The sequence below is a fragment of the Chelonia mydas genome, chromosome 5 (genome assembly GCF_015237465.2).
Source record: "Chelonia mydas isolate rCheMyd1 chromosome 5, rCheMyd1.pri.v2, whole genome shotgun sequence".
NCBI lineage: Eukaryota > Metazoa > Chordata > Testudines > Cheloniidae > Chelonia > Chelonia mydas.
The window spans coordinates 105314240-105333208 of NC_051245.2; the positions used below are offsets into that span (position 1 = coordinate 105314240).

The 18969-nt window shown below is 42.7% G+C and overlaps 1 long non-coding RNA gene across 2 annotated transcripts; it reads left to right on the forward strand.

The window, feature by feature from the left end:
• The first annotated feature begins 1053 nt into the window (after nucleotides 1–1053).
• Nucleotides 1054–11268, forward strand: LOC122465988. Of its 2 annotated transcripts, none has more exons than XR_006291164.1 (3): nucleotides 1054–1220; nucleotides 2096–2164; nucleotides 10929–11267. It is a non-coding gene; the product is annotated as an uncharacterized LOC122465988 (long non-coding RNA). The 2 variants fall into 2 exon arrangements; XR_006291165.1 differs by lacking the exon at nucleotides 1054–1220 and adding an exon at nucleotides 1227–1420 and having other exon boundaries at nucleotides 10929–11268.
• The last annotated feature ends 7701 nt before the right edge of the window (nucleotides 11269–18969 follow it).

Here is an 18969-nt window from a genome sequence, read left to right on the forward strand (position 1 = left end):
CTGTACCCCCTCCCCCAGCCTTTCACCCCCCCGCACCCTAACTCTCTCACAGAGCCTGCACCCAAGCCCTGAGCCCCCTCCTGCACCCCAAACCCTCATCCCTGGCCCCAGCCCAGAACCCACACCCCCTCCCAAGCCCCAAGCCCACTCCCACATTCCGAATCCCTCGGCCCCAGAGCCCCCTCCTTCACCCTGAACCCCTCATTTCTGGCCCCACCCTGGACCATGCTCCCACAGCCCGAGCCCTCCCACGTTGAACCTCCTGCCCCAGCCCAGTGAGAGTGGGGGTGGGCGAGCGAGCAATGGTGGGAGGGGTGATGGAGTGAGTAGGGGTGGGGCCTCAAGGAAGCGGGTGGGGCAGGGGTGTTCGGTTTTGTGCGATTAGAAAGTTGGCAACCCTACTTCACAGAAAAGTCTCTCACTATCTGTCCACGCTGCTAGGCTGGAATTTTGCTAAGTGCACAGCATTGAGCCTCTTTTCCAGTGAATCGAAAATCTCTTGCTACACAAACACTGCAACACCTGAAATGCCAACGGGGAAGAAGTTTATCCTTCTAGAGTGTGTGTCTGACTGGTGTGTCAGAGTGATTAGTAGATAGAAAGAAAACAGAGCTGTGTTACTGCCAGTTGCCCAGCACAGTGTTGGGGGGCGGGCAGGAAGAGAGAGAGATGTGTAAAATAAATCAGAGTAAAAGGGATCTCTCTCCCTCTCTCTTTCCCTGGTACATTGCTTCTCAAACTGCAAATCTTCCTCAAGGAGACTCGGATTAAGATGAAGGAGACTAATTTGAGGATTCCTCAAGTATACATGAAAGGAATCTAAAATTTTCCACACATGGGGAACAGTTTTGCAGCCCATTCATGATGTACCTATGACATAGCTGTTTTTCCATCAGTGTGATTTATTTTTTTTAAGAGAAGCCTAGGTTTTATTAGCAATCTATGGTTTCCCTAATTATTAAAAGCCTGGGGTTGAAAGGCCAATTTTTAAGAGGGGTTCAGTAGCTAGGTTAAAAATGCAAATGTAAAATACCTGTGGTAGGGAGAAGGGAATAGACCAAGAAAGGAGTAAAGGGAGTAGCTAATTACACTTAATTGGGTCATCCTGGGGATGACTGATTAGAACAATTAATCTCTACCCCTACAGCCAGGGCTTGAGCAGTGTGTGGTTATTGCACCAGCTGAAATCTAGACAAAAGGAGAAATCTGGGACTTGTGAAGTAGGGAAATTTTCCTTCTCTTTGAATAGCAATTGGAAAAGCATGAAAATACTGGAATTCTGTAGATGCAGACACCTGAGACCTGACCCTGGAGTTGTGGGGAAAATGTAGGCAACCTTACTTGGACTTGCAGCCTTGTAAAGGAGAGGGGATGTAGACTGGAATAACACTAGTGACAGGGCCAGGATTTCTGCACTACAGTAAGTAGCAATGCCATTATATTTTTCAGTCTGGCAGCTGGTGCTATTAAAAGCTGGAGGGTGAGCCCAGGTAAGGGCTGGACATGTGAAAGGCCAGTAATCCACTGGTATATAAATACATTGACTAAATCCCATGCATTAGTGTGAGTCCCATATTTTGTACAGTAATCTAAAATATGAACATCCCCTTGTCTAATCCTTCCTAAGCTCCATGCGTAACTTCCATCAGTAAACATACAACATTTGTGTGCAAGTGTTTTCTCTAACTCACTTTCTGCACTCTTGCCTAACTAGTGTTTAAGGCATGTATTCTTAAAAATACTACAGAGGTGCACTATATATTCTAGTGACAATTCTAGCTATAGATAAAATTCAGTATACTCAGAATATGAACATTCCTAATAGAATAGTAAACATCTTAATACTAAACTCAGGATTCCAGGGACTCTTGTAATGTAGACTGTGCATGAAAGTCCTGGTGTTTACTTATATCCCAACCACCACAAAGTATTGTATCTAGAAACTTAAAGCCAAAAGGTTTAATAAAGAAAAGATTTCCATACTTGTTATACTAGAGCTTGCTTCCCATTGTACTTCAAAGTGTAAGGTTACTCTAAAGACATAACTGGGGGCCAGGTTGCAATCTGTTAACCCTGATGTTGGTTCCTGATTTAGTTTCTGTGCTGGAAGAACACTAGCAACTCATAGAATACTGAAGGTCTGTTACTCCCAACTACTGGACAGGTTAGCCAATAATAAGAGGTGAATGCAAAAAGCTAATGTGTTGGTAGGGGGTTGGATGGATGTACTATAAATCTCTTCCATCACTAAGTTCTACACTTCTGTGATTTAAATACTTTTCAGAGAACAAATGCTAAAATCTGGCTTTATTCACAAATGCAGCATGTTTAATGCCACTTAACTTAAGCCTAGATTCCACTATACTTAACATTTTTTTCCTCCCTAATAGGACTCTGTGGAGTAAAATATTAGTCAATGTGAATAAGGGCAACAGATTCTAGTAGAACCAGCCAGTTATTACCTGGTTTTGAGTGTCATTATGAAAGAGGGCTTCAGCTAAGCTGTGCAAATATCTTATCTACAAAGAGATTTAGGCCTTGCAACATCCAACTTTTAGGTGCCTAGCTGAATCAATAAGACCAGGGTTAAGTGCTTAGGCTCCTTGTACAATGTATGGGGAGAGAGAGTGTGCTAGCTTTTTGTGGATCCCATTCCTACACACCTGAGTGGGGAACCATTGAAATGAGCCAGTAGCAGATACTAAGGAGAGTGATCTGTCCTGAGCCCTGCTCCCCTCTGGGAGTTCAGTGCCTGTCCCTGCCTGGGATCTGCAGCTGGGAACCATCTCCTGAAATCAGGTGCCTAAGCCATTTTGTAATCATGCCTAATATCATGCAAAATGGCTGTAGGGGAAGAGGGGACATGGAGAAGGAGGCCTCTCTTATAACCATTAGTCCAGCAGTTAGGGTTCTTGCCTGGCACATGGGAGACCCTCATGCAGCTCCCCTCTCTACTTGATGGAAAGAGATTTGCACAAGGGTCTCTTCCTCTCTGTCAAGAATCTACCTGTTGTCATGATTGTGGGGGTGAGGGATGTGGCCACAGTTCTACTAGAAAGTGACTTAACAACAGAGACCATCAACTCATTTTAAATCAGTCACCAAACAACCAGTAAATAATTACTCTCTTGGTCACCCTCAAACTACTAGATTCAATCTACTTTCCTGCAGGTGAAAGTTTCTGTATAGCATTCAGCTGAGCCATCCACTCTTCAGCATTTCATGCCTCTGATTAGCTTTATCTTTGTAGAAGAACTTGAGAAGACTGGAAGATGGAGGGTAAAACAGCTAGAAATGTTTATCTATTCTTCTGATCAGCGGTTAGGAAGCATTACATTATGTAGGGTTTTAATTTGGCAGTCTGATGACCACAAATTTACAGGTCTTGACATTTTGCCTAGCTTGGGTTAAATTGTGTAGCCCTTCCTGTTCCCATTACAATGTTTTCCATAACAATAAGTTAGCAAACTTTGTTGGCTTCCTATGATATGACCTTTTCAGTAGGTGGTGGTGGTGGTTGTTTTTTTTTTTTTTAACTGAACTTTTCCAGCTCTGCCCTGTGCTTTACTGAGGCTATAAACAGAGCAGAAGGGACATGCAGCAGAACAAAGGGCCAAGTGGAATACGTTTTGCTTTTTACAAAAAAAAAAAAATAAAAAATTATTTAAGGTAGTACTAGTCGGTACCCAACTGCTTCTTATGTTTCAACTTTATAACTACTACTTCATGGAGAAGGGGGCTGAAATTGTGTTCTGTAGTATAAAACATGTATTCCAGAAATCCAGTGCACTGACTGGTGTGTAAGTTAGGTGCAGGAACCAGAAGCTCTTGCCAGTACATGCTGAAGATATTAGAGTTGCATTTTACTACATAGCTGTCAAATTTAGTCAGTGAATTGCTATGAAGTAGGAGAGACTTATTCTGACAGAATACATTTTCAAAGTGTTTTAGTTTTTTTGGTTTGTTTTTTTAAAATGAATTCTTAATTTAGTAAATGACTAGATCACATGGCAGCATAGTTGCATGCCTGCCTACAATAGGACTTTGAAATGTCTGTGGGTTTTTTTCTCAGCTGGCTTCATTTCTCTGTACCATCTGGGAAATAATCCACCATCAAATCAGGAAAACAATGTAAGCCATACTTGAAGAGAGTCCAGGCATCTTGCAATTCAGAAGCTTTTTTAAAAACTTGATCAGAACTAGATACCAGTGGCTAGCTACTACAGCCCTGGGTACATTAGAAAATTGTACAGAGTTAAAACCCATCTCTCTCTTCTCTAGTTTGTGCAGAGTCACTTTTGCTCTTGAGGAAACTGTGTACATGTTATCACTGAAAGTCCTCAGATTTTTCAGGTAATTCTGATAGTCTGAAGAATTTGCCAAAAGCTGGAAGGCAGTTAAGTATGCATAGTGGGGACAATTATAGAAACGGGGCTCAGATGACCAATCCTGTTCAACTTATTCATAAATGATCTGGAGAAAGGGGTAAACAGTGAGGTGGCTAAGTTTGCAGACGATACTAAACTGCTCAAGATAGTTAGGACCAAAGCAGACTGTGAAGAACTTCAAAAAGATCTCACAAAACTAAGTGATTTGGGCAACAAAATGGAAAATGAAATTTCATGTGGATAAATGTAAAGTAATGCACATTAGAAAAAATAACCCCAACTATACATACAATATGATGGGGGTGCTAATTTAGCTACAACTAATCAGGAAGGAGATCTTGGAGTCATCGAGGATAGTTCTCTGAAGACGTCCACACAGTGTGCAGCAGCAGTCAAAAAAGCAAACAGGATGTTAGGAATCATTTAAAAAGAGATAGAGAATAAGACAGAGAATATCTTATTGCCCTTATATAAATCCATGGTACGCCCACATCTTGAATACTGCATACAGATATGGTCCCCTCATCTCAAAAAAAAAAAAAATAATACTGGCATTAGAAAAGGGCAACTAAAATGATTAGGGGTTTGGAAAGGGTCCCATATAAGGAGAGATTAAAGAGGCTAGGACTTTTCAGCTTGGAAAAGAGGAGACTAAGGGGGGATATGATAGAGGTATAGAAAATCATGAGTGGTGTGGAGAAAGTGAATAAGGAAAAGATATTTACTTGTTTGCATAATATAAGAACTAGGGGCCACCAAACAAAATTAATGGGCAGCAGGTTTAAAACAAATAAAAGGAAGTTCTTCTTCACACAACGTACAGTCAACCTGTGGAACTCCTTGCCTGAGGAGGTTGTGAAGGCTAGGACTACAACAGGGTTTAAAAAAGACCTAGATAAATTCATGGAGGTTAAGTCCATTAATGGCTATTAGCCGGGATGGGTAAAGAATGCTGTCCCTAGCCTCTGTTTGTCAGAGGGTGGAGCTGGATGGCAGGAGAGAGATCACTTGATCATTACCTGTTAGGTTCACTCCCTCTGGGACACCTGGCATTGGCCACTGTCGGCAGACAGGATACTCGGCTGGATGGACCTTTAGTCTGACCCAGTATGGCCATTCTTATGTTCTTACCAGGTGCTCTAAACTAGGATTGATAAATCCAGGGCTTTCAGCATTCTTCAGTAGTTGGTCTTGCTAACCTTTCTAGAATAATATTTACAGCAGTCCACTTAAAGAGCTAGTAAAGTCTACTTTTGACCAGAAATCCATTAATGATATTTGTGCCCTCTGCTTTCCTATCTAGTCATTTCTGACAAACACAGACCTTTTAGAAGGCTTAGGTTCAGTTTCTGCAATTGGAGGGATGAAGCATACATTCTTGCTCAGTTGTTCATTACAACCATCAGCTCTATTTGTGAATAGGGGAGCTCACCCATCTGAGGAATGTATTTAATGTTGGAATGTATTTATTTAAATTAGTGTCTGTGTAAATTAATAGAACATGGGTAACTGTTCTTACAAATTCATACAGTTGGCTGTCTGGTTAGATAGAACTCATGGTCACCTCATGATTTCTGAGGAAGAGGGCAACCCTCAGACCTTAGTTACAAAATAAGGAAAAATTCCCTTCCTAGTGATTTAAGTCATGACCTTCAATTTTGAATAATTCAGGAGGAATTTAAGTCTGGATATGTCTTTCTTATTTCAACAGCTTTAGAGCTCTCCTTTGGGGAGGTATGGGTGGGTTTGTGACTTCATATTTTCTAAATATCTTCTTAAATGTGAGGGAGTGGAAAATACAGATGCTATTTCTGTTTCAAATAACAGAATACCAGCTTTCCTCATCAGCACAGATATTTGGCAATTGCTAAATATCTATTTGAGACTGTCAAAGTAAGGAAGCCTCGTTACGTTTTTTCCCCAATACTAATGCTACTATTGTGTGTTATGAGTAGATAACATAAAAGTCAGAAAAATTTACTGGGTAGATTACACAATAAGAACAAAAATGATAGGAATAAAACACTACAAATCCCAAATTCAAGGGTCACAATTGTTAGAATTTTTGAACCCATCTTTCTCCTGTTTGCATTCTGCTGCGTGTATAAATCCAGAGCATAGTGTTTAAAAGGATGTCTGCGTAATTAATCATGAGTAACTGAATGAGATGCAGAGTAAATGAAGAGAAACCTTATAGACTTTTTCAGGAGAAAATGTAATTCTGTCAAAGGAAAGCTGCTGGATATTTAGCAAGCCTCAATTTAGTTTTGGGAAGAGCTGAAGTCACTCTAAATTTTTTTCCATCTTTTCGTTCCTTCTTTGAGTCATTGCCTCTGGGGAAGACGCAGGCTTCACTTGCAATGCAGACTTGGTTTGGTCATCAAAATGAAGGCGACAGGAGTGAGGAGGCATTTAACCAAACTTTTCTGAACATCAAAAAGTGGTTTGAGTTTGATTGTAATTGTGACCTCTCCTTACTCTTCACTTAAGTAATCTCTCTATTCAACTTTTTAAAAATCTTTCCATGTAAATCAGTTTCTCTAGCCCCTGGTCATATTTGTTGCTCTCCTACTTGTTAGTGTCACTTATATAGTGAAGTGCCCAGAATTGAAAATTAAGATAGCCGTTAGTATGCTCTGGTTATATGCTGTGAACATGCTTCAGATGTTTTTGCTTGGTTCTAATCTGATATATTTATGTATGGTGTATTCAGAGATAAATATTTGTATCAGGTATGCCCACTATACTGGTGTTCAATGGATGTCTACATACAGATATTACCACACCATTGTACATAGTGAACATATCAGCCTTAGTACACTTATAATGCTATTATATAACCTCTTGTGAACAATTCTTTTCATGATCTATAAAGAACAGATGTTCACCAGCTTTAATGACCTAAAAGTGGCTATAAAATAGCTCGATGTACAACTTATGAACAAGTGCATATTAGGATAAATGTACTATTAGTACAGAACTGTCGTCACAGTCCTCACCATCATATATTCCACTGTTCATGCCATATGTAGCATCTAAGGCTCACTGGAAATAGTTTGGTAAGATGCCAGCCTTCTATTCCTGTCTTGATTTTTTTTTCCTCTGAAATCGTGGGGGTTTTTAAAAAACATTTTGTAGTTTCAAAACCCAAACACAACTCTGCAGCTGTCTTGGAACTGAAGAGCTCTATTTATAGGATACTTTTCCAAGTAGAGCGGAAAACTTTTGCATAACTGATAAACAGTGATAGTTTATATTCATTCCTTTTCTCCCACAGTTCATTTATCACCTGAAGGTGATCTGTTGTAGAATATTCTGATTAATGGCTTGTCTGTTCTCTTGGAAGGTTGGCATCCAGCACTAGAGTGGGCTGCTTGCTCAATATCTTAGTGAAAACAAAGTGTTGCACTATATATTGCTTTGGAGTCTGTATACCTTGGGTGGCCTCATCTCACTCTGTACTCTTATCTTTCTCTCTTATAAAAGAAAACTTTAAATGTTAATTGGGTTTCCCTTCTCTGTAATTTCTGCCATTATTCTATTAGGTTCACACTTACATTTTCCCTCTTCTTCCTAACTTGCTGCTTTCCCTGCTTACTTTCTTGGTCTGTGGGTATCCCAGTTAGAGCTGGTCAGCAACTTTTTTTAACAGAAAATTCATCAAACCAAATAGCTTTGCTGGCGTGTATTGGTTTAAACCAGCAGTTCTCAAACTGTGGGTTGGGACTCCAAAGTGGGTTGCCACCCCATTTTAATGAGGCCACCAGGACTGATGTTAGATTTGCTGGGGCCCAGGGCCAAAGCCCAGGTCTCATCTTTAGGTAGGGTTACTAGGCATCTGGTTCTCAACCAGAATGCTCACTCAAAAAGGGATCCAGGCAGTTTGTCAGCACCAATGACCAGGCTGTTAAAAGTCCAGTCGGCAGCGCAGTGGGGCTCAGGCAGGCTCCCTGGCTCCGTGCTGCTCCCGGAAGCAGACAGCATGTCCCTGTGGCTGCTAGGTGCAGGGAAGCTCTCTGTGCTGCTCCCGCTGCCAGCTCCACAGCTCCTATTGACCAGGAACCACGGCCAATGGGAGCAGTAGGGCGGTGCCTGCAAGCACAGGCGATGCACACCATGCAGAGACACCTGGCCACACCTCTGCCTAGGGACCAGACATGCTAGCCACTTCTGAGAGCAGCATGGAGCCAGGGCAAGCAGTGAGCCTGCCTTAGGTCCACTGCACCACCAACCAGGAGCCGTCTGAGGTAAGTGCCGCCTGGCTGGAGCCCACACCCTGAACCTCCTGTCCCAGGTTGGAACCCCCTCTCTCACTTCCTCCTTGAGCCCCCAGCCCAGCTCTGAGCCCACACCCCACCCCATATCCCTTCCTCAGCCCTGACACCTGTTCTGCATTCCAAACCCCTCATCCCCAGCCCCATCCCAGAGCCCACAACTCCAGCTGGAGTCCATATCACCTCTTCATGATACAGATGGGTGCCCGCCCATGCCCTGCTCCCCCAGGGCAGTGGGGCTCGGGCTTTGGTCCCCCCTCCTGGGGTTGCGTAGTAACTTTTGTTGTCAGAAAGAGCTCTCGGTGCACTGAAATTAGAGAAGCACTGGTTTAAACTTTTTTGTCAGGTCCAGGAAGGGATTTCTTGAGAGAATAGCCAAAAGTCTTATGGTTAGGACACTCACCTGGGATGTGGGAGACTTAGGGTAAAGTTCTTGGTCTGAGTCAGGCAGAGCAAGTGCCCTAATCACTTGGCTTTCAGCTATGTTTGGGGCATCAATCTCTCCTTTTTTTGTGTGTGTGTGGGGGGGGAACACTCTGAAGAAGAGGAAATATATTTAAAATCATTAAAATTTTCACAGTACAGGAAAACTGTTTCCAACCTAGTGCTATTCCCAATACCACATAAATGTAACCCACATTACTCTTGTGCCCCTTACACTAACCTCACGTGTGAGCCAGTCATGAATGTGTGTGGGGGGGAGGGGGGTACAGATACTAGCTTGTAACCTCTCTCCTTTAGCTCAAGCACTAGATGCTCCTTCTTTTAGTGCAAGAAGTCTTGGGCTCAAAGACTGTTTAAAGCTCTGCAGCAAAGACCACAGTTGACAATTTGCTCCTCTGGCACAACAGAACTCTCAACAATAACAGCAAAGCTCATCTGTGCAGGAGCCAGACCCCTTTTCTGGTCTGAGACTGTGGAATGAACTCCCCCAGGAACTACCAGGGAGTTCTGCCTTCTCTAACATATACACATAGCAACAGGTACATTTACTGCACGCACACCACCCTACCCAAAACAACACTTCACTGCACTGGGGAGAGGATGAGAGAACAAACACGTGACCGATGTGCAGTCACGTTACTGAATGCACTACTGGAAGGTGCTCAGATACTACAGTAATGAGCATTGTATAAACCCCTCTAAGGAATAGAATCTAATCCCAGCAAAGAGTCAACACACGTGATCCGTACGGAGTCTTGAATCGCTGTGAACTTCAGTCACTTGTGCTTAGCAGGTGATGAGTGTGAGAGACTGTCTCCCCTTCAGTGTCTGGCCCACATAACGGGTTAATGAGTCTGTTGCAGCTGCCAGTCCTTTCGCTTGCGCTGTGGCCTAGTGCTGTTCTATCTTTCTTGCTGAAGTCTTAATTCCATATTAATTTATATTACAGTAGAGTCTATAGCTTGCAATTGAGATAAGACCCTCATCCCCGTTTTTGCTCCCCCCCCCCCACATACACGGTGTAAAAAACAGTCCATAACCTGAAGAGCTTACAGTCTAAGTCAGAGAGAAGTAAGTACTACTATCCCCTACTTGAGAGAGGAGGAACTGAGCTGCTGCAAGATTGCTACAGACTGTGTGCGACCTTGGGCAAGTCACAAAGTTAGTAACTGGATCCAGATCTCCTGAATCCTAGTCCAGTGCATTAACAGCAAAACTATCCTCCACCACATGTAGATAGCAAAAACCACCAGGGATGACATTCACCTGGGATGATTCTTCACGTGTATAATACTGGTAGGGTGCCCACCTGAGTGAGCAGTTAATCCCCCTTTCCTGGGGAGGGCTACTGTTGTTTGTCCTTCCTACAGAGACAGTCAGGAGCGGGCTGTGAAAGGAAGTACTTCTGCCTCTTCTCATTTCATTTAGGTTTCAACTTAGTCTTCATAACTTCTATTTCTAAATAGCTTAGTGGCAACTAGTGCACAAAATAACTCCGGGGGCTGCAGGTAACAAGCTGTCTCCAAACTAACCCTAATTTGATATGTTGTTTTCAGACCTAACGCTAATTTGATATGACTCTAACACAGTGCCATTTTTTTTGTATAATCAAGAAAAAATAAACTTGTTTAGATTAAGCCGCTATATTAATCACAGGTAATTAGTATAACTCTTTCCCCCTGCTATCCTGTTACCCCATAATGTGTTGCCAAAGAGTTAATATTTCTTAAATGGTTCCCTCTTGACTTATTTATACTTTCCAGATAGGAGTAATAGGGTGTGAGAGTAATAGGTTATAAAATTGTTTTCCTTTCCACTTCAGTTGGATTTGTCCAGGCCACATGAAATACCTCGGTTGTCTGTGTCACCTGCTGCGTGGTTCTTTACACCTTCTTCTTAGAAAAGCTGTCTCAAACATCAACTAGGAGCAGTTGTATGGTGTGCCAGTGGTGCTTTATCCAGAAGGTTTGCCTTACCCACCAGCTCAGGATGAGAAATGATCTGTATCTTTCACGGATTAGATCATGCGGTACTGTTGATTGTTCGAGAGCAAGCATCAATGGAATTAGAATGATCTAAAATTCGTTTTGAATGCATGAAAAAATTTAAAATCCTGTTTTGTATATTGGATTTGTGATAGCAGTAATAAACTTGTTTAAAACAGCCCTGGTTTTGATGTGAAGGGAAAACCTATTGTTGGGGTTACTTTAAAATTGGAGCGTGCAAAGCACTTGAATATATCCTTTAGGGAACATTTACAGTGTTAGTAGTTGTCAGCAGTCTATCCTCCCTGCCAAGTCATGTAATCTAATTTTTGTGATTAACTATATAGTAGTTAGTATTTGCTAATCTGCTCTGGCAAAGCCTAAAGTTATATTTGTGTGTATGTGATCTTGGCCTAAAAAGACACACACTTTTTGCCTCCCTGTATCATGTTATGCAGTGATTTCTTAACAGATCTCAGACACTGAGCAATCCGGCCAGGTTGGCCATCTTGGGTTAAAAGATAGAGCACCTCCTGGTGGCTGTGATTTTTAGAATTGCAGCATCACCAGACTCCTACATAGCAACTATCATAGACTTTAAGGCCTGAAGGATCATCATGATCATCTAGTCTGACCTCCTGCACATTGCAGGCTACAGAACCTCGTCCACCTACTCCTGTAATAGACACCTGTTCTCTGGCTGAGTTACGAAGTCCTCAAATCATGATTTAGAGTCTTCAAGTTACAGAGAATCCATGACTTACACTAGTTTAAACCTGCAAGGAACCCAAGCCTCATGCTGCAGAGGAAGGCAAAAAATATCTAGGGTCTCTGCCAATCAGACCTGGGGAAAAATTCCTTCCTGACCTCTTCACATTTTATTCATACCATACTTCTGCTGAACATAAGTAACAGGCCTTGATTCTTCAGTGGCATTTATGTGGATGGCCCTTACGTTTGTAAGGAATTCCATTGACTTAATGAGATTCTGTGAGTGTGAGGACAAATAGATTCTTTTGCAGGATTTGGGGGGGGGGGGTATTTTTAATTTCTGCCCTTTTTCTATTTGCCATTCAAAGTCTGGATACTAATTCCTTGTTTGTGTATTTTATAAAAGTTAATGCAATGTTAGAGGCCAATCCTATACAGTCCCAGTCAGGAGATGGGCTGAATCAATGCATTTCCTGACCATGTTCTGTTTGCAGCCAGCTCTGGTTTCCTGTTCTTTACTCTGTAGTAGGTCATTGTACCACTAAAATGTTTCTGGACAGATGTGACATTATATGATTAAAATATGACCATGTAGATCATTGTGCTACCATGGTTATATAATTGCAACAAATCTTATACAAAGTATGTCCTGTAAGCTGTCAATGGAAAGGCAAACAAATAGGATAATTACCTATTCCATTACATGTATCAGTTTTATGTCTAAAGTTATGAATACTGACTGTATGCCTGTATTTCAAATGTGGCTGTGATTACACGCACAAGGCAGCTTACTTCTTGCCTGACCAGCACATTGTGAAGAGACTATTCAAGTTGACTTAACTCTCACAATGGACCATAGAAGAGTCTTATTCCTACCTGATGGACTTTCCAGCTAGAGCATGGGTAATGGCTGCCCTGATGCATCAAAGCATGGTAGGGCATGTGACTAGGTCATGTGATACTAAACTCCATCTTGGGTGCTTATATTTTCCCACAAACTATGCAAAGGATGGAATTTGGAACAATTCCATTGTTTGGAACAATGAAGTTTCCCTCCACGTAGCAGAAGCTATAAAAGGCTCTGGAAACATCTCCAAGTTGCCTCTTTCCTGCTCTTACCTTTGGACTATGGACATATGCTAATGGGAGCATTCTAACCAAGAGACTGAGGACCTTCCAATTAATTGGGAGAAATTAGAGACTTAACCAGTTAGCAGTTTATGCCATAACTGCTTTAAGCCTAATCCAATTATTGTATGTATTCCATTCCTTTAACCAGTTTTAATCTCATTTCTTTTTATGAATAAACCTTTAGATATTAGATACTAAAGGACTGGCTCTAAGTATGTATTTGAGTAAGATCTGAAATATTCATTAACTTAGTGGATAAGGTGTCCGATCCTTTGGGATTGGTAGAATTTTTTTTATGATGAACAAGATTTTCAGTAATCCCCATCATATATTTGACTTGGCTGTCTGGGAGGAAGTCCAAGGCTGGGTTGCTTTAAAGGAACTGTGTTTTGGCTTCTGTGTAACCAGTTAGGTATTGTAGAAGCTGTTTTGTTGTTGGCTCAGTGAATCTAAATATTGGAATATCCACCAGTTTGGGGGATTGTCCGCCCCATTCTTTGCAGTTTGCCCTAACTGAGCAACCTCAGCATGGCCTCCCTGGGACCCTGGTCACAGCAGATCTGTACCCTGTATGCTAGCTGAAGCATCACTAATTCCTCCAAAATCCACTAAACATTTCAGATTTTTGAGAACTTCATGGATTTTTTTTTCTATCCTGTTTGTTTTCAAATTTCCTAGGAAACAAGTTGCCTGGTAAAGCAGCTACTAAAACTGTCACTTTTAGTGCACATAATGCTGTTGTGACAGTGATGGATCTGGTCACAAAACATTCTAAACTTCACCCGTAGTACTTTTCTCTGCCAGGTTTTGCCACCCTCATGCTAGATAGCAATTTACAACCAGGGTTAAATAATGAGTGAAGCCCCGTGAGACTAAGGGCTTATCCAAATTGCAGGACAGCGTAGACAAGGGGATGTGGATAGCAGTGCACACCAAAGTGCTGTGCTGTAACTTCCCCAGGTGGATCTTGTTTAGGGGAATGGAAAGATCCCAAGTTCACAGTAATGGACTTCACATACCCTGTAGTCCTACCTGTGAAGCAGTATAGACATAGCCTAAGTTTGGTGGAAGTGAGAAGCCCTGTCTCAGAAGGCTGACTTAAGCACTTCACAGCATGGGAATAGCTTACTGGGGCAACAGAGGTCAGGACAGCTGCTATCCAAGCTTTCCATTTCAGTATTTGCTAATGTGACTGATGCCACACCTGTGCCCACAGTGAGCAGGGCAACAAAGGGGCTGTGTCGTCTTCCTGGTGCAGTTAGTTGACCTTTTCAAATGAGTAAAAGACTGAATGATGTAAACAGTTGTAAAAACAACTTATGTAAACTAGCCCTTCCAAAGGAAACCCTTGGTGTTGAATGGATTGCCTGAAGTAAAGACTACCATGTGCCTCTTCTCTGTATGTTGGCAAGTGTTCATAGCAGCAACAAAAAGCCTTGAAGCTTTTGCAACAGATACAGTAACTGGCTGAGCTCCTGTATGCTTCCTCAATCTTTTACACAAAAACACTCACCGTCTCTTGCTAGTTAAGAATGAAAAACACGAGCAAAATATGCAAAAAAAGTGCTTCCTTCCCTGCCACTCCCCCCACAGGGAAATTAATCAAAGTATTTGGAGTATATTGGAACAACCAGTTGAGCAATCAGCCCTAGGATAGGTTGGCCAAATGAACACCTTGGGGAAAGACAGTGGCTGAATTAATATGTGGAGACTTGAAAAGCTAATGCAAAGTGACATGTATGAGTGAGAAGCTCTGTCCCACCTCTTCACAAATTGCATGGCTCTGACTAGTGAAATGCATTTGGATCATTGGCTGGTTTCAACTAAGATCTGTGTGCATGTCAAAGGATGGGATCCATCCTGTGACTCGGGCCTTGCCAACACTTGGGGTTTGCCCCAAGGTGTGGTGCAAACCCCTAGTGTAGACCAGGAAAGCATGACTTGCATTGTGGATTTTACTCCTGTTCCATAATATATCATCACTTTTCCTTGCCTGTACTAAGGCTTTACACAAGTGCAACTTACATTAGGCTGAAATTGGGGCTAATTTCCAAGTGCAGGTGTAAATCTGAATGAATGGTTCCCTGACAGCAGAAGAGACTGTGGGTGTGTTTATGTAAATACAGTTTGCTCCTGCTCTGTTTACATATTCATCAGGTACAGCTTTGTCAAAGTGATCAACTTTGGCTGGTGTTGGGTACAAATGACCTTGGTACTGAATGCAGAGGTAGTGAAATATGGTTACCAATGTTTTATAATTATTGTAGGAATACAGGAAATCAGGACTTGCTTAACCTGTCCCAAATGAAGGGGGTCACCCTCAGTTGAAAGAACCTCGTTAAGCAGGCGCTCAAATGTCAGAGCCCTGTGAAAATAAGAGGGGTGTGGGCAGGCATAACAGCCAGAAGGCTGTACATCCTCAAGGATCCTTCTTAGACTGATTTAACCTGTTCCTCCCGACTGTTCAAAGACTAGAGCAAAATAGGCTTTATTAGGAGCGCCTCCTTGTTGTTTTAATTGCTCAATCAGAGCTGAAACCAGTTGTGGTAGGACTGTGTTTCTGTCCAGAGCTGGAAATCACTGAGAGCTGAAATCACTTGTGGCAGGCCTGTGTTTCCTGTACAGAACTAAAATTGCTAAGAGATTGGCTAGTGGGAGCTAGTGGCCCGGGGGGGGGGGGAGGGATTTTACTTACACACACACACACACACACACACACACACACACACACACACACACACACACACACACACACACACACACACACACACACACGAATTCATGCAGATGTACCTATGAACTCTGGGTCTGCGCTGACCAGGCACAACAACTGTGAGTGGGGTGAGAGGCACACTACAAGAACTTGGGTGTAGGACTCAAGAACCGGAAGCAAAGGACTCTGGGGAGGGTGTCTTGCTCATGCTTTTATGTTTATGAATACCAATTGTGCTATTGTCTCAGATTAATGCTAGGTTACTTTTATTAAAGAAACTCTTTCTACCTCAGACTCTGTGCCTGCAAGAGGGGAAGAATTGCCTCTTAGAGGTCCCAGGGGTAAAGAAATTTTCCCAGGTTTCTGGGTAGGGTCTCAAGGCAGTTCTGTTATATTGTTGAAAAGAAACCCCCTAGATATTGAACCCAGCCCTTCTTGCTGCCTGCTCCAACTGGCAGAAGGGTTACACAGGTAAAGCCTGAGCATTGGTTAAAATCATTGACTTGCAGTCAGACATCAACTCAATAGCACTGTTCTATGATCTGTTAGAATAACTTATCTAAATTCTCTGCTAATGATGATGCCATACAACTCCTTACTCACAGAGCTGAGCTAATACCTCCTGCTGTACTAAAATGTCCTCTTTCAAGTTATTCCTCTGGAAGCTGAATCTGTGAAATTATTCTAGCGTAAAAAAGGGGAGGAGACAATATAGCATGTCTTAAGAGCAAGTAATATTGGGAAGCCCTGCTAGGGCTTTAGGGGCTGTGGGTTTGGGGAGGGATTGTTTCTATTAGCACTGATCTTTCATCTAAGCAATGTGAATGATTCATTATTGTTGTAATGAAATACCTCTGTAAAGGAGTCCTTAAGTTGAGAGGGAAGAAAAATCAATGCTGAATTTCTTTTGTATGTGTCACAAGTCAACTGCTGCATAGTTGCAGTCCACTCCCCAATCTTTTCATGGTGCACTCGTCCATCACATATTTGATGGTCTGTTGCTGCCAAGGAGTAACACTGAAGATTTGGCTAAGCCAAATTTCTGCACTGTGGCAAGCACTCTGGCCATTCTAGTCAGTAGGCTGTAATGTGGACAGGGGTAAGAGGGCAGAGGCTGGGGGCAGGGCTGGGAACAGAGACTTGGGCAGGGACCCAGGCGCAAGGCCGGTGGCCAGGAGTCGAGCTGGGTGGTGCTCCCCCTTGTCCCATATGGGGGCTAGCCCAGGCCCTAGATGCACCGCCTCCTCCCCCCCCCTTGCCCCCAACATTCATCCATGCCTTCCTGGAGCTGCATGGCCTACATTTTGGGGACCTCTGGTATAAAGCCTAGTCCAGGATCTGTGTCCTAGGTGGATGGAAGTTAGGCATGCTGATGAATTTCAAAAGCCCTGTCTATCCCAGAGTTGCTGCCACTCCGAGAAGACATAGCTGTAGGCGCTGATATGCTATTCTTAATCCAAGATTGGCACTGGACTGGCAGCACTGGATGTGACTGCATGAACAGCCATTGCAAAAAGATGTCATGAGAAGTCAGCAGGAACTGCAAGTGTAGGTGTTTCTCTTCTGGTAGAGGGCAGATCTTGTGGGATATTGCTTATTTGTACCTATTGGAACCATTGTCTCTGTTGCATGTAGTAGGCTGCCTCTGTCAAGGCACTCAATGCCATCACTCTTAAAACTGCATTTTATTGAAGTTTTGGGAGCGAGATCTAAGTCCACATGTATAAATTAGATGTCAGCAGTTGCCTTAGCCACACTAACAATACAGATGACTGTATACAGCGCTGTTCATTGGAAAGTTTAGACTTGAAATTAGACGAAGGTTTCTAATCATCAGAGGAGTGAAGTTTTGGAATAGCCTTCCAAGGGAAGCAGTGGGGGCAAAAGATCTATCTGGCTTTAAGATTAAACTCTATAAGTTTATGGAGGAGATGGTATGATGGGATAACATGATTTTAGTAATTAATTGATCTTTAAATATTCATGGTAAATAGGCCTAATGGCCTGTGATGGGATGTTAGATGGGGTGGGATCTGAGTTACTGCAGAAAACTATTTCCTGGGTATCTGGCTGGTGCATCTTGCCCATATGCTCAGGGTTTAGCTGATCGCCATATTTGGGGTCGGGAAGGAATTTTCGTCCAAGGCAGATTGGAAGAGGCCCTGGAGGTTTTTCGCCTTCCTCTGTAGCATGGGGCACAGGTCACTTGTTGCAGGATTCTCTGCTCCTTGAAGTCTTTAAACCATGATTTGAGGACTTCAATAGCTCAGACATAGGTGAGAGGTTTTTCGCAGGAGTGGGTGGGTGAGATTCTGTGGCCTGCGTTGTGCAGGAGCTCGGACTAGATGATCCTAATGGTCCCTTCTGACCTTAGTATCTATGAATCAATGAGATGCATGTGCCAGCTTTTGCTCCTCACTGTTGCACAATATTCCACTGGAGAAAATACCAGTGCCAGGACTGAGGTTTGTAAAACATTTGCCTCTACTTCTCAGGAGGTTCTTGCTAGTTTCTGGGTCAAGGCAGTATAGAAGGTGATCTTTTTCTTTGTGTCTACATGGGACCAGTATGTTAGACTGTGGTCCAGTTTGACTCCTAAATAACTGATCACTATCTGGAAAGGAAGTGAACAATCTTCATTATGAATTATAAGGAGGTGATTAGCCAGTCAACTGTTCAGATGGAAGGTATTGGCCACTATCATAGATTCACTTACTTTGTCAGTGGAGACTTCCATTAAGGGACCAGAACATTTATGTTCTGGCTGAATGACCCTTCAATATCACATAGATTGTTACCAAATCAGCGAGACAGATCTAATCCATCTATACATACATAGTTGGTGGTAGGTCATAACTATACACATGGAAAAAGAGGGGAGCTAGAATGGATCTTTGTGGGAGTCTGGTACAGAGATGCCTAAGTCAGATGACTGTGTCTCTGGTTTGTAAGATGAAACTCTGATTTTTATCACCACTTCCATGGACTTACAGGGAATAGTCTGCAACAACTTGGCAGTCAGCCCCAGGTGCCAGATGGTATCATGTGCACCTGAAAGACTTTCCCCCACCACCCAAATGGTGCCAACTTACTTGCCTTTCTCAAAGAGATCTTGACTTACTTGATCTTGGGTACACTGTCATCTGAGGACAGCCTGAACAAAGGTCAGTTGTGGTTTGATAACCTTGTTGATGCACATCAGAATTGGTCTCCCCATAAGCTTGAATGTGATAAACAGGAGAGAGATGGGTTGGTACCTCTTGGGAATCTTCTAGCAGTTTTGCTGGTTCCAGAATGGCTAAAACCTTTGCCTTGCACCAGAT